The 13,153-nt window shown below is 48.0% G+C and overlaps 1 protein-coding gene across 6 annotated transcripts in view; it reads right to left on the bottom strand.

Moving 5' to 3' along the window:
- Window positions 1-13,153, bottom strand: part of TEAD1 (TEA domain transcription factor 1) — a 142,205-nt gene that overhangs the window by 68,470 nt on the left and 60,582 nt on the right. The window lies entirely within an intron of this gene.

The following is a 13,153-nucleotide window of genomic DNA, read 5'->3' as shown; positions in this document are numbered from 1 at the left end:
ATCTCTTCAATCACGATGAATATTAGAAAGTTGCAGAGGACTGCCACTTATCACTCGAACCTTAGAAACACGCCATCGCACTGGACAGAAGCGCGTTTACGGCAGGCGTCTCGTACCTATGGACAGCTTAAAGCATGGATGTCAAACTCATGGCCCTCCAGATGTTGCAAAACTACAACTCCCATCATTCCCTGATAGCTGTAGTATGCCCAGGCATGATGGGAGCTGTAGTTTTGCAACAGCTGGAGGGCCACGAGTTTGACATCCCTGGCTTAAAGGGAACCTGTCTCCAGCGACCTCCCTGTTCAGCCGTCTGCAGACACATATCAGCGTTTTAATCAGGTGAAGCTGTTCTTTTGCTGATCTGAGGCTGCTCCCGAGTTATACTTTCCTAATATGAAAATAAGACCTTTGGTGCAATGAGGACCTCAGCATTGCGGTCGTTGCACCCAAGCTCCACTCCTTCCTGTGGCCAGCCCCCCTCTCTCTGTTCTGCCACTGTCTGGACCTGTCAATCAAAGCAGTCAGAGAGGGTCTGGCCACAGGAAGGAGTGGAGCTCGGGTGCAACAACAGCAATGGTGATGCCCTCATTGCACTAAAGGTCTTATTTTCATAGTAGGAAAGTATAGCTCCAAAATGGAGTCTCCGATGAACAAAAGAAAGACTGCGTTTTATAATCAGGTGAAGCACAACTATGTGTCTATGCAAACAGCTGGATAGGAAGGTGGCATGATTTTCCAGCACTCAACAGTAGGTGGGCACCCCTGCCGATCAGCTGTCTGAAGGGGCCGCACAATGTATAATGGCTGTGCTTGGTATTGGAGCTCAATCCCAATCACTTCAATAGGACTGTATGTGAGCGATGGCTCTGAGATCACAGCAGAGGAGGCGGCCACGGAACCCACCACAGCACTGGGGCCCCTTAATACAGCAGATGTTGGGGGTGCTGGACCCAGAACAATCCAATATTCATGATCCATTCTGAGGAGAGCTCAGTACTCAAAGGGGTTCTCCATCTCTAGCACGGCGCTCCCAAAGTGAACAGGAGCGCACCACACATGCGCAGATGCCCGCCATTCATTTCTATGGCAGTGCCAAAAATTGCTGGGCACTGGCTCTGCTATTTGTCAGTTCCACAGACGTGAACGGGGCGATGGCCGCGCTTGCATGGTACACACCACAATAATTTCTAGGTGACTTTCGAAAATACCCGAGTCTGCTGCTTGGCTATTTTAGTCACTGCCATAGAAATGAATTAGGAGTGGCCCCGCAGGAACAGTGTGCGCTCCTGTGCACTTCTGGAGGTTCGTTCTAGAGATAGACGCGGGTCCTGGAGATGGCACCTGCACCTATCAGACATTCGTGGCATATCCTAGTGGTATGCCACCAATGTTGGAGGTGGGACGACCCCGGCGAAGCGGTTCTCTCATTTCAGCAAATGGTGTTTATCATGTAGGCAAAGTGAGTAAAATGCACTTCCTAATGTATTGAGATTCTCCATTTTGCCTCCTTTGCTGGCTGGATTCATTTTTCCATAGCATTATACACCGCTCGTTTTCATGGTTACGACCACCATGCAATCAATCAACGGTGGCCATACCGGCAAACTATAGGAAAAATCCACCGGTGCTGCATTACAGGGAGGTGCATAATGTGATGTTATAATGAACCGGGCTTCAAAGGAGGAAATCGTATGGACAACGGTATGATTGTAAGTCGGTGAGGAGGAGCCTCCTGCCCGTCGGGTACCGCCTCATTAACACGGCCGTGTTCGGTCAGCGATTTCCATTTCCAGAACAGTTTTAGATCTTTTTTAGGGTTTTGGCTCACAATCACTGGTGGAAATCACTGACCAAACACTGACATGTGAATGAGGCGTAAGGCTGATCTATATGATCTCTGCATGTTTTCGTATAGGAGGACAACTAATTTCTAGGAAGTTTTGATTTTAGACGGACATTCTCTATTATGCAAAAAAAAAAAAAAAAAAGAAGCAACAATTTAAAAACAAAAACAAAAAGGAAAAACAAAAACGAAGCCAGCGGACATGCCTCCACCTTACACTTAAAGGTTATCCTAGCAAATTTACATGGGAGTCAAGTTGTCTGAAATGCGGGCCGGACCAGTAAGAGCCCTTCAGGTAACACGCGGTGATAAAGCGAAGCACGTACATGAAACAGACCGTGTTTTTTAGAGGATGAGGCCGTTGCTATAGAGACGGAAGCTAATTAACTGTATTGGGCTCTGAGAAGAAGATGCCGCCGGGCAGACAACGCTGTATCTCAGATCACGAAACGCAGAACATTTCATGCAATCTCCACACATCCCTCATATCTGGAATACCTGAGTATTCGCTCAGCTCGCAGAACCCCTCAGGAAAGACAACAATGTCTTTTATTAATTTGGATCCAGCAACATTCTTTAATAGCATCAGCGAGACGTCAGCTCATTGTCTGAGCCCGGGAAGAGAAGGAAATGCACACGAGGCTTCCAGCGCAACAAGATTACACGGAGTCTGATCCGAATGGACTTCTCATCCCTTACAAGTCTGATAGATTCCAGCCTTTCCAGAAGCCAAATCAGACAACGACACAAAAACCAATGGTAGACGCCACCACCGAGCGCGGACCAGCTACTGATGCCGGCATTAAACACTGAATCTTTAAGGGATTTTCCTATTTTATAAAGAAACCGCTTAAAGAGCATCTGTCAGCAGTTTTGTCCTTATGACCCTGGCTGACCTTTTACATGTGCTCCTGACAGCTGAAGGCATCCATGTTGGTCCTACATTTATATGTGCCCGCACTGCTGAGAAAAAAATAATTTACTATGTGCAAATGAGCCTCTAGGAGCAACTGGGGCGTTGCCGTTACACCTAGAGGCTCCGCTCTCGGGGCAGGACAACCACAGCCTGAAAACGGGCATAAATAGGGGCTCCTGGCCGGTGGCAGTTTCGGGTGCGCACCTCAAACTGTTCAGTCTTTAGTAAATGACCCCCTTTGTGTTTCAATTCCACGGCATTTTAAAATCTCTGCTTGCCATCAATGAATCGGATTGTTGCTACCAGATTTACTACTTCTCACAGCCAAAATATGCAAAGCGGCATCTCCCAAGAAAGAGAACCCTCTCACCAGCGCCACCTATTGGAAGCGGCATCTCCCAAGAAAGAGAACCCTCTCACCAGCGCCACCTATTGGAAGCGGCATCTCCCAAGAAAGAGAACCCTCTCACCAGCGCCACCTATTGGAAGTGGCATCTCCCAAGAGAACCCTCTCACCAGCGCCACCTATTGGAAGCGGCTCCAACACACCTGGCCTGGCTATATTCCCTTGTCGTGCTCCAAGGCTTGTTGGAAAGTCAGATTTTGACTCATACGGAGCAGCTTCCAATAGGTGGCGCTGGTGAGAGGATTCCCTTTCCCTGGGAAATACCTCTTTGCATATTTGTGTCCCATGGAGCATTGCCAACAAGTCTCCATTCAGGACTGGCCTTGTAAAGACCATCCAGCACCCGCCAAAGCCGCTTCCAAGGCTTTACACTGATCCAGCCAGAATCCTACTCCGTACCGACGAGGGGCAAGCACCCCCAAACAGCCGTCTACAGATGGATATCTGGTCTGGCTATATTCCCTTGTCACATCCCAGGGTTTGCTGGAAAGTGATGCCACCTTCAATAGGTGGCGCTGGTGAGATGGATCTCTTTCTTGGGAGATGCCCCTTTGCATAGCCTTACATGCAGACATACTTTATACAGTACGGCCACGAGGGGGTCCAACTGCACAAAGCCCTGCATAGCTCCCATCCAGATAACCATGAGTGGAAGGTTTCATGCAGGACCCCCAGAGGTTCTCCTCTGGGTATAATAAATTGCTAGGTGTAAGGCCAGGTACACCTGCCAGTAATGTCTGATTAGTTCTGGAGATGACGCTGCGGCCCAGCTGGGGTTTCGGCTGAGGCTCCTCTTGTGAGTGCGTGTTTTCTGTCACTCAGTCTTGGGGAAGCTTCTGGTGCCAGGTAGATAAATAATAAAGACGAGCGCACACACCTTCAGTAACCTGATCCGAAGTTGCCAAATACTAAAAGCCTCTTTAATCTCAGCATGGCCGGAGGGCTACGCAAGGTGCTCCTGTCCCTCCGGCAAACCTGTTCAAAACTGATTTCTCAGATCATCAGATTAGAAAAATCCACACCTTGTGACAAGGAAGGAACAGTTCACCCGTCTGTAACACTGGTTGCAAAATACCTTCCCCTGTCACTTACACAAGGTACATGACACATACAGTCGTGGCCAAAAGTTTTGAGAATTACATAAATATTGGAAAAGTTGCTGCTTAAGTTTTTATAATAGCAATTTGCATATCCTCCAGAATGTTATGAAGAGGGATCAGATGAATTGCATCGTCCTTCTTTGCCATGAAAATTAACTTAATCCCAAAAAAACCTTCCACTGCATTTCATTGCTGTCATTAAAGGACCTGCTGAGATCATTTCAGTAATCGTCTTGGTAAGTCAGGTGAGAATGTTGACGAGCACAAGGCTGGAGATCACTATGTCAGGCTGATTGGGTTAAAATGGCAGACTTGACCTGTTAAAAGGAGGGTGATGCTAGAAATCATTGTTCTTCCATTGTTAACCATGGTGACCTGCAAGGAAACGCGTGCAGCCATCATTGCGTTGCATAAAAATGGCTTCACAGGCAAGGATATTGTGGCCACTAAGATTGCACCTCAATCAACAATTTATAAGATCATCAAGAACTTCAAGGAAAGAGGTTCAATTCTTGTTAAGAAGGCTTCAGGGCGTCCAAGAAAGTCCAGCAAGCACCAGGATCGTCTCCTAAAGAGGATTCAGCTGCGGGATCGGAGTGCCACCAGTGCAGCGCTTGCTCAGGAATGGCAGCAGGCAGGTGTGAGCGCATCTGCACGCACAGTGAGGCCAAGACTTTTGGAAGATGGCCTGGTGTCAAGAAGGGCAGCAAAGAAGCCACTTCTCTCCAAAAAAACATCAGGACCAGATTGATCTTCTGCAGAAAGTATGGTGAATATACTGCTGAGGACTGGGGCAAAGTCATGTTCTCCGATGAAGCCTCTTTCCGATTGTTTGGGGCATCAGGAAAAAGGCTTGTGCGGAGAAGAAAAGGTAAGCGCTACCATCAGTCCTGTGTCATGCCAACAGTAAAGCGTCCTGAGACCATTCATGTGTGGGGTTGCTTCTCATCCAAGGGAGTGGGCTCACTCACAATTCTGCCCCAAAACACAGCCATGAATAAAGAGTGGCACCAAAACACCCTCCAACAGCAACTTCTTCCAACAATAAAGAACAATGCATTTTCCGGCACGATGGAGCACCGTGCCATAAGGCAAAAGTGACAACTAAGTGGCTCGGGGACCAAAACGGTGACATTTTGGGTCCATGGCCTGGAAACTCCCCAGATCTTAATCCCATTGAGAAACTAATGCTGACAAACTCCAAGAAGTGATTATGAAAGAATGGGTTGTCAGACAGGGATTGGCCCAGAAGGTGATTGAGAGCATGCGCAGTCGGATTGCAGAGGTCCTGAAAAAGAAGGGCCGACACTGCAAATACTGACTCTGCATAAATGTCATGTAATTGTTGATAAAAGCCTCTGAAACGTATGAAGTGCGAGTAATTATATTTCACTGCATCACAGAAACAACTGAGACAAAGATCTAAAAGCAGTTTAGCAGCAAACTTTGTGAAAACTAATATTTGTGTCATTCTCAAAACTTTTGGTCACGACTGTAGATATCAATAGGTTGTCCTAATACGTCCCTACAGAGCAAACTAATGACATGCATTTATATGTGCAGCCTCCTGATGGTCACAGCACTGGGAGCACTGGTAAAGGTGTGGGGGGCCTTGTGATCAAATCAGAAGGGGCAGACACATTACACATGCCTAATCTGCTTAAAACCAGTAACTTTGTATTACAGCCATATCAAATCGGTCAGGTGATGGTGGGGGTTGTAGTGTTCTGTGCATATACAGTATAATAGAATTAGGAGTTATTCATGTCCAGTGGTGGGGTGATGGGGGTTGTAGTATTCTAGGTATACATAATAGAATTGTACTATGGTCATGTCCAGTGGTCAGGTGACGGTGGGGGTTGTGGTGTTCTGTGCATATAGAGTATAATAGAATTAGGAGCTATTCATGTCCAGTGGTGGGGTGATGATGGGGGTTGTAGTATTCTAGGTATACATAATAGAATTGCACTCTGGTCATGTCCAGATAGATACGGAGGTTTTCCTTTACTGTAGCCGCGTTGCTGCGCGGCCCTATTTCATACATGGAGGTCTCATCACCGACATAAATAAGGTAATAATTCACATGCGACGCGATGATACGAGAGCGCGGATCCTGCAAACACTGAAGAGTCTTGCGGAGGTGACAAGGTAGAGAAGTAACCGGACAGCGTGGAGGACCATTACTAGGTATAATACGTGGCTCCGGGGGCAGACGTGGCAGTGGCAGTGACGTGGTGGTCTCTGACTTGTCATTTGTAAACTAGGAATGTATTTCACAAGACAACGAGCCCATGTCTCCTGTACGAAATACAAACTGCAATCCTCTTCTATTCCCTGCAGCGCCCACTTTATACCTCGAACATGACGTTACCGGCTGGAAGATCAGTCTCAGAAACACAATACGTCTCCGTACCAGTCTGTGGCACCATGACCTTCCTAATATAATAATGCCTCAGCCGCCCGCACTACATACAGAGGGGGCGCTAGTCAGGTAACAGGGGAACAATACACCGGCTATGGAGGGTATGAAACCTGCGAACGGTCTGATAGCGATCCTTCTTGGTGGCTTCAGCAGTCACATCCAGAACACGTAATATAGCCACGCAGCGGGATTATCCAACCACAAATCATTAGCCTCAAGCTGCGCCTTATTCTGGATATATCTGTATTTTGTGGATCCACAACACAGACACGGCCGTACAGAACTACTGGAATCTTCTTCGGTGCCCGATACCGCGCAGGAAGTAACATTACAATTACCATCCTCCAAAGGCAAATCATACAATCACATTTACAATAATCCAGCAATTATTTTAAGCAATGAGTCAAATAAGGCTTTGAATAAATATTCACTCCTTTAAATGGACTTAACATTGCCAAGAAGCCAACCTGCAATATAAGGCGGCAGTTTACCCAATGAGAGAAAGCAACTAAAATTAAGCCGTTAAGTGGAATGTGACCAGACAGGAAGCTTTGGTTGGGGCTTTACACCCATCCAGGGTGACGGTAAAACCTGTCCGCTCTCTGCTCAGCACCGGGAGGTAAATCATAACATCTACATGACTAACAATTTCCATACAAGTCTAAAATTAGCCCTAAAGGGTGCATTCAAACAACCGTGGGATGGCCGTGCCCGTGATGCAGACCGCAGATCCGCAAAACAAGGGTACCACCCATGTGCACCCCACACCACGGTGCAGACCCACATACTTAAGCCTCATGCACACGACCGTTCCGTTTTTTTGCGGTCCGCAAAAAAAAAAAAAAGCAAGCCGCCTGTGTGCCTTCCACAATTTGCAGAACGGAAGGCCCATTGTAGAAATGCCTATTCTTGTCCGCAAAGTGGACTAGAATAGGACATGCTATATAATCTTTTTTCGCGGGGCCACGAAATGGAGCAACGGATGTGGATCCATGTGATCCCTGCATCTTTTGCAGCCCCATTGAAGTGAATGGGTCTGCACCCAAGCCGCAAAAACTGCAGCTCGGATGCGGACCCGAAAAACGGTCGTGTGCATGAGGCCTAAATTTGGTCTGTGATCCACAAGATGCGGCAATCTTTTGCAGTGCAGAGGCACAAAAGCTCACAAAAACACAAGCCTCCAAGGCCATGCCTTCACGATGCAAAAGACAGAACATGTCCTACATTTCAGCGCATCTTGCGGATACATTGAAGTCAGCGGGTCCGCACCACAACGCGGGGTGCAGCGTTTGCAGTCCACAACACGGGCGTCCCGTGGTCATATGAATGAAGGGAATCTGTTTATCATCTCTCGACCTGGTGTTTTAGACGCCATGGCAACTAAATATTGTCAAATGTGCGGTTTTTACACCATACTCGTCAATTTTCTGACAGGGGGGCGTGATGGGGATGAGGGCGCAGCCAGCAATCGCAACAGATTTAACTTCATTTTCACCAGTTTTCTGGCGCGAATGAAGACCGGAATCTACGGAAGCTCAAAGCTGCCAAAGATTTCTGTTTAGGCTCATGGAGGATGCATCTAATATATGAGCCGGCACAGCAGGCGCCTCCTCCAGCTGCAGAGGGGATACCAATGTCTTGTAGGTCTAAGCTCAGCAGAAAGTAATGACACCTTTCACTTAACGCTGTGTTGCTTCAATCTGGAGGGGGAAAAAAAAGTACTTTTGAACCATATGCAAATGAGCAGGTAAGTGCACCAAGGGGGGCCCCAAAACCCTTTGCTCCTCCTGCTTCCTCTGTCAGCCCCTGCTCCTTTATCAGCTCAGGCGAGATGACTATGCAGGAACGTGGCCATGTCAAGGGGCTGGCAGACTGAGCAAGGGTGCACGGAGTGGCTAGGCCCTGCCCTCAGTGCACTTAAATGCTCATTGGCATAAGGAGTAAAAGTACTTTTTCTCCAGAATGAAGCAACAGATTGCATTACAGTCAGCTGGGCTAGCCTTACACGGCAGGGTTCCTGGTGTAGTTCCCTCTGCACCTCCCACCAATACAAGAAAGATGAGGATGTAATAAGTTAGGTTTACTTTGCTGGCAGCTCCTACCATAGACGAGTAGCATCCGAGCTGTCTGGCTGCAGTTGCTCTACCCTCCTCTATGGAAAGAACCTGCAAGTTGCTACCTAAGGGAAAACTGAAATATAGGACCAATTATCCCAACCTAAGTAGAATGTCCTGCTGCTGCCTCTACTGCCCGGCACTTTCCAGCAGGACGTCTACAGACTGCTTACACAGAGCAGCCCCACGGTGAATGACTGCGCCTTACCTGTAAAGGTGTCCTAGATAAGGTTGTAGGCTGGCAAGGCACCTGCCTACGGCACAATGTAAAATGGGGACCTGAATGAACAGCAATACAGAGACAACAACGTTCAGCTGCCACCCATGTTACAGAATATATACTTTACTGTATAGATTTACTGGGGCGATTGTCCAGGGTAGATGCAGACGCTTTATTCTCCTTGCAGAGTCACTTCAAAGTCACCATTGTAGTTGGTGGGCGCGTTCTGCAGTGGACAGCCTGTGCTCCTCTCCGGTTACATCTAATCCTTTTCACCTTTATATTTAGTATTATTAAGTTCTCTGCCGTCCCCTCCCGTCTATTTCATGGCTGTGACAAACACGGCGCTGGGTTTCTCTCTTACCTTGCAATTACTGCACCCTATACAGTTTCGGCCTGCACGGATCAGGTGTCCGTGACAACTTCTCGAGGTGGCCGAGGGACTCTGAAGACAATGGAAAATCTGTGCATAGTGATCACAATAACAGATGAAGGCGCACAATGCCATACCTCACATCTGCTCACTGAAAGCCACATTTTAATGCTCAGTATCCCGGAATATTTCATAAATGTCTTTCATGCAGTTCAGAAGGAGCAAAACAATCTGGAAAATGCAGCTTCAACAGAAAGCAAATGAGACAGCAAAAAATGCAACGCGTCACACTGTAGGATTACTGCACCCATCATCCAAAACGGCAAATTACACACAGAACCATGACATGGACAATGGCATAATGCACCTGCCACCAAGCAGCTTTCCCCCTTTCCTGCTACTAGCTTTTAGCAGAGTCCTGGTTGTTCGGGTATCCTCTACCTAGCAACCACCGTCGAATGCCCAGCAACCAGGCCTTTCCCCCATTTACTCCTGCATTTTACGAGAAGAAGCCCTTATACTACCGAAACTATGAAAAACATATTTTCCCTTTAATGAACGGCCGAACGACCCAAGACGAGGATGGACCGACACATGTCAAACATCTGCCTGGCAGCAAAACTCACACAGAGCTTTCATTGTCACGAAGATTACTGTAGGAATGTGCGTGGCCAGAAACGCCATGCGTCTATAGAGCGAAGAACCTGCCGCCGTGTGAACCCAGTGCGTCTATAGGGCGAAGAACCTGCCGCCGTGTGAACCCAGTGCGTCTATAGGGCGAAGAACCTGCCGCCGTGTGAACCCAGTGCGTCTATAGGGCGAAGAACCTGCCGCCGTGTGAACCCAGTGCGTCTATAGGGCGAAGAACCTGCCGCCGTGTGAACCCAGTGCGTCTATAGGGTGAAGAACCCATGGTTTGGGGGCAGCCGTCATCTGTACGTCTCACCCAAAGATCAAAAATGTAGGAAGGAAGATTTACTAGGAGGGAGCAGAGGGCCGCTGGTTTATCAATGAATCTTATCTTACCGAAACAGGCGGGGGCCATACTGCCCAAGGAATCTGTTCCCTTATGCTTAATTCCCTTTAAAAGTCTTATACCAGTTATAATAGGCATTAAGGCAGAGGTAAGCGCAGGGCAGGTCTGCCACCCGGCCAGTCTCTGCTGGTAATTTTTTATGGCGGTATTTTCCTATATGGACTGTTACTTATGAGAGCTTCCACTGTGAGGCGCTCATTAGTACAGCCTTTAAGAAAATTAAAAAAATAAAACTCACCTCCTCCATTTGATGGCGCCGCTGTGAACACTCACTGCTCACTGGAAGCTCAGGACAGGACCCGCGCTCCAGTGCGATGACGTTTCACAGCATTGACTGGAAGCAGCAGGACCTGAGAAACGTCATAACGTTGGAGCGCAGGTCCTGTCCTGAGCTTCCATGAGCAGCGAGTGTTCACAGCGGCGCCATCAAATGGAGAAGTCTTTATTTTTTGCACAAGCATAGAAATTATAAAATGTTGGCATTATTAATATTTGGGGGGCACTAATAGGGGGCATTATTAATACTGGGAGCCACATTATGACACTGCGACTTAAAGGGGTTCTGCATTATGTTTAAACTGATTATCCTCTGGATAGATCAGCATCTGATCGGCGGGGGTCCGACGTTCAGGACCCCTGAGAAGGCAGTGGCGCTGGCAGTAATGCCGTGGCCTTCTTGCAGTTTACTGCAGGCCCAGTGACGTCACGACTAGTATTAATGGCCTGGGCGGGGCTAAGCTCTGTTTACTTGAATGGAGCTTAGCCCCGGCCAGGCACTAGTCGTGACATCACTGGGCCTGCGGTAAAAAGAGAGAAGCTTGCGGCGCTGCTGGAGAGCCGCTGCCTTTTCAAACAGCTGATCGGCGGGGGTCCCGGGTATCGGACACCCGCCAATCAAATGCGGATGATCCAGAGGATAGATCATCAGTTTAAACAAACTGCAGAACCCCTTTAACACCCCATGTTAAGAGCCCCCCCCCCCACAACCACACCCCTTTGGGGTGTGGCTTAACTTGGCCGGTATTTCTTGTTTGGAAGGTGGCAACCCTAGTCCAGGGGTGTACACGGAGCAGAGTGAATATGCTGCAAAGAAAAGGAAAAAAATAAAAAATATAAAAAAAAAAAATCTACATACTGCCCCCTGCTGGAAAGAATAGTGTGACACTTACTAAGGCCTCATAGCTGCAAATTACGGATCTGTAAAACACGGATACTGGCCACGTACAAGCCACCGTTTTTCTTACTCCTGTAGAAATGCCCTCTCTTTTTTTTTCTAGGCAGGTCCTTTAAACTTCCCGAGAACTCGTAATCATCAGGTTTGCTTGGTTAGCAGTACGTGCATTGGTGCAGTTCTGCTTGATTTTAATCACAAATCAAAATGTGCAAGAGCAGAGATCGGTTAATCTCCAGACCCTGCAATCCAGCAGGAAACCAGGGCCCACAAACTTTCTGCCAGGAGCAGCTGAGAAGCATCAGCAAAAGGCCATTTTTTTTTTCCAGACATTATGTTCCATTTGGCTGCTGAAGTCACATGACAGCTGCAAACTAAAAGCCTGGAGGATTGCTGCTGCTTCCAGTCTACACCGACAGCCTGGAAGAGACTGCACACCAGAGGGGGGGGGGGGGGGGGGGGGGGGGTGTCCATCTTTCCATTACATCATCCAGCCAGCACTGGGGGGAGGGAGCACAGCTGGTGGCAGCCGCAGTACCATCTGCTTTCCCCCTTGCACTCTGTGCTCGTTTTCTCTTCAATCTCCTACTGTTACTTATTGAGGAGCGAACGCTACATGCAGGATGAAATGAGTCCTCTGCAAGAGCGGCAAAATTAATTAGCACGAGACAGGAGGGTTTATGAAGAGTGTAATGTGCTGGATGCTAAACTGTGCTGCGACCCCGTCACCCACTGCAGCTACCTGCAATGCTGGCGGCCAGTACCCATCCTCTAACCACAAGCGGGAGGTTTACAACGTGAGCCACATGATGGAGCCTGGCACTGCCAGAGCCCAGTGCAGGAAGAGGATCACACCAACAGCATCCCATAGCTCAGCTTCCTGGGACCCCGAGGGAAACTACATTTTCAGGCTTAGCATTCACCTTCTTATAGGTAACTGGATTCAGTATTTACTACTAACCTCGTCTTTAGATGGCAGTTATATTTTTACGGACTAGGAATATAAAGTAACCGCCCTATAAATACCCGCACACAACGTCATCAGTTTAGGATGCAAATGTACAACGGCACGAAGATGGCTTTGAGTTGGAGGAGGCTCCGGCAGGTCTTCATTACAGACAAGCACTGACATGTCGCCATTGATGAGAGATGACCGCCTCCACCAAAACGTCTGCGGCGTGAGCAATGAACGCACGTGCAGAGGCGATAAGGGTGAGGGTAAATACTTCTCCGCCTGGGTCGCCAATAGTGTGCAATGACCTGTTATTCTACAGCACTCCAGCTGCTGTGAAACTACAACTCCCAGCATGCAAACATGCTTGGTTGTTCTTTTATCTCCCATGGAAGTGAATGAAGCATTCTGGGAGTTGTAGGTTCTGAACAGCTGGAGTGCCGGGGGTTGCTGGTCCCCGTTCTAGAGCTTTATAGAACCACTTCCAGCATAACTTTTTTATTTTTTTATACTGAAAATAAAAAGACCACAATTTGCGATATGTTAAAAAAAAAAAAAAAAGCCATTTTCTGATGGGACACTTTGCAGACTGCACTG

The sequence above is a fragment of the Bufo gargarizans genome, chromosome 10 (genome assembly GCF_014858855.1).
Source record: "Bufo gargarizans isolate SCDJY-AF-19 chromosome 10, ASM1485885v1, whole genome shotgun sequence".
Lineage (NCBI taxonomy): Eukaryota > Metazoa > Chordata > Amphibia > Anura > Bufonidae > Bufo > Bufo gargarizans.
Note: the sequence above shows the minus strand (reverse complement) of the source record. Positions and strands in the feature narration are given on the sequence as shown.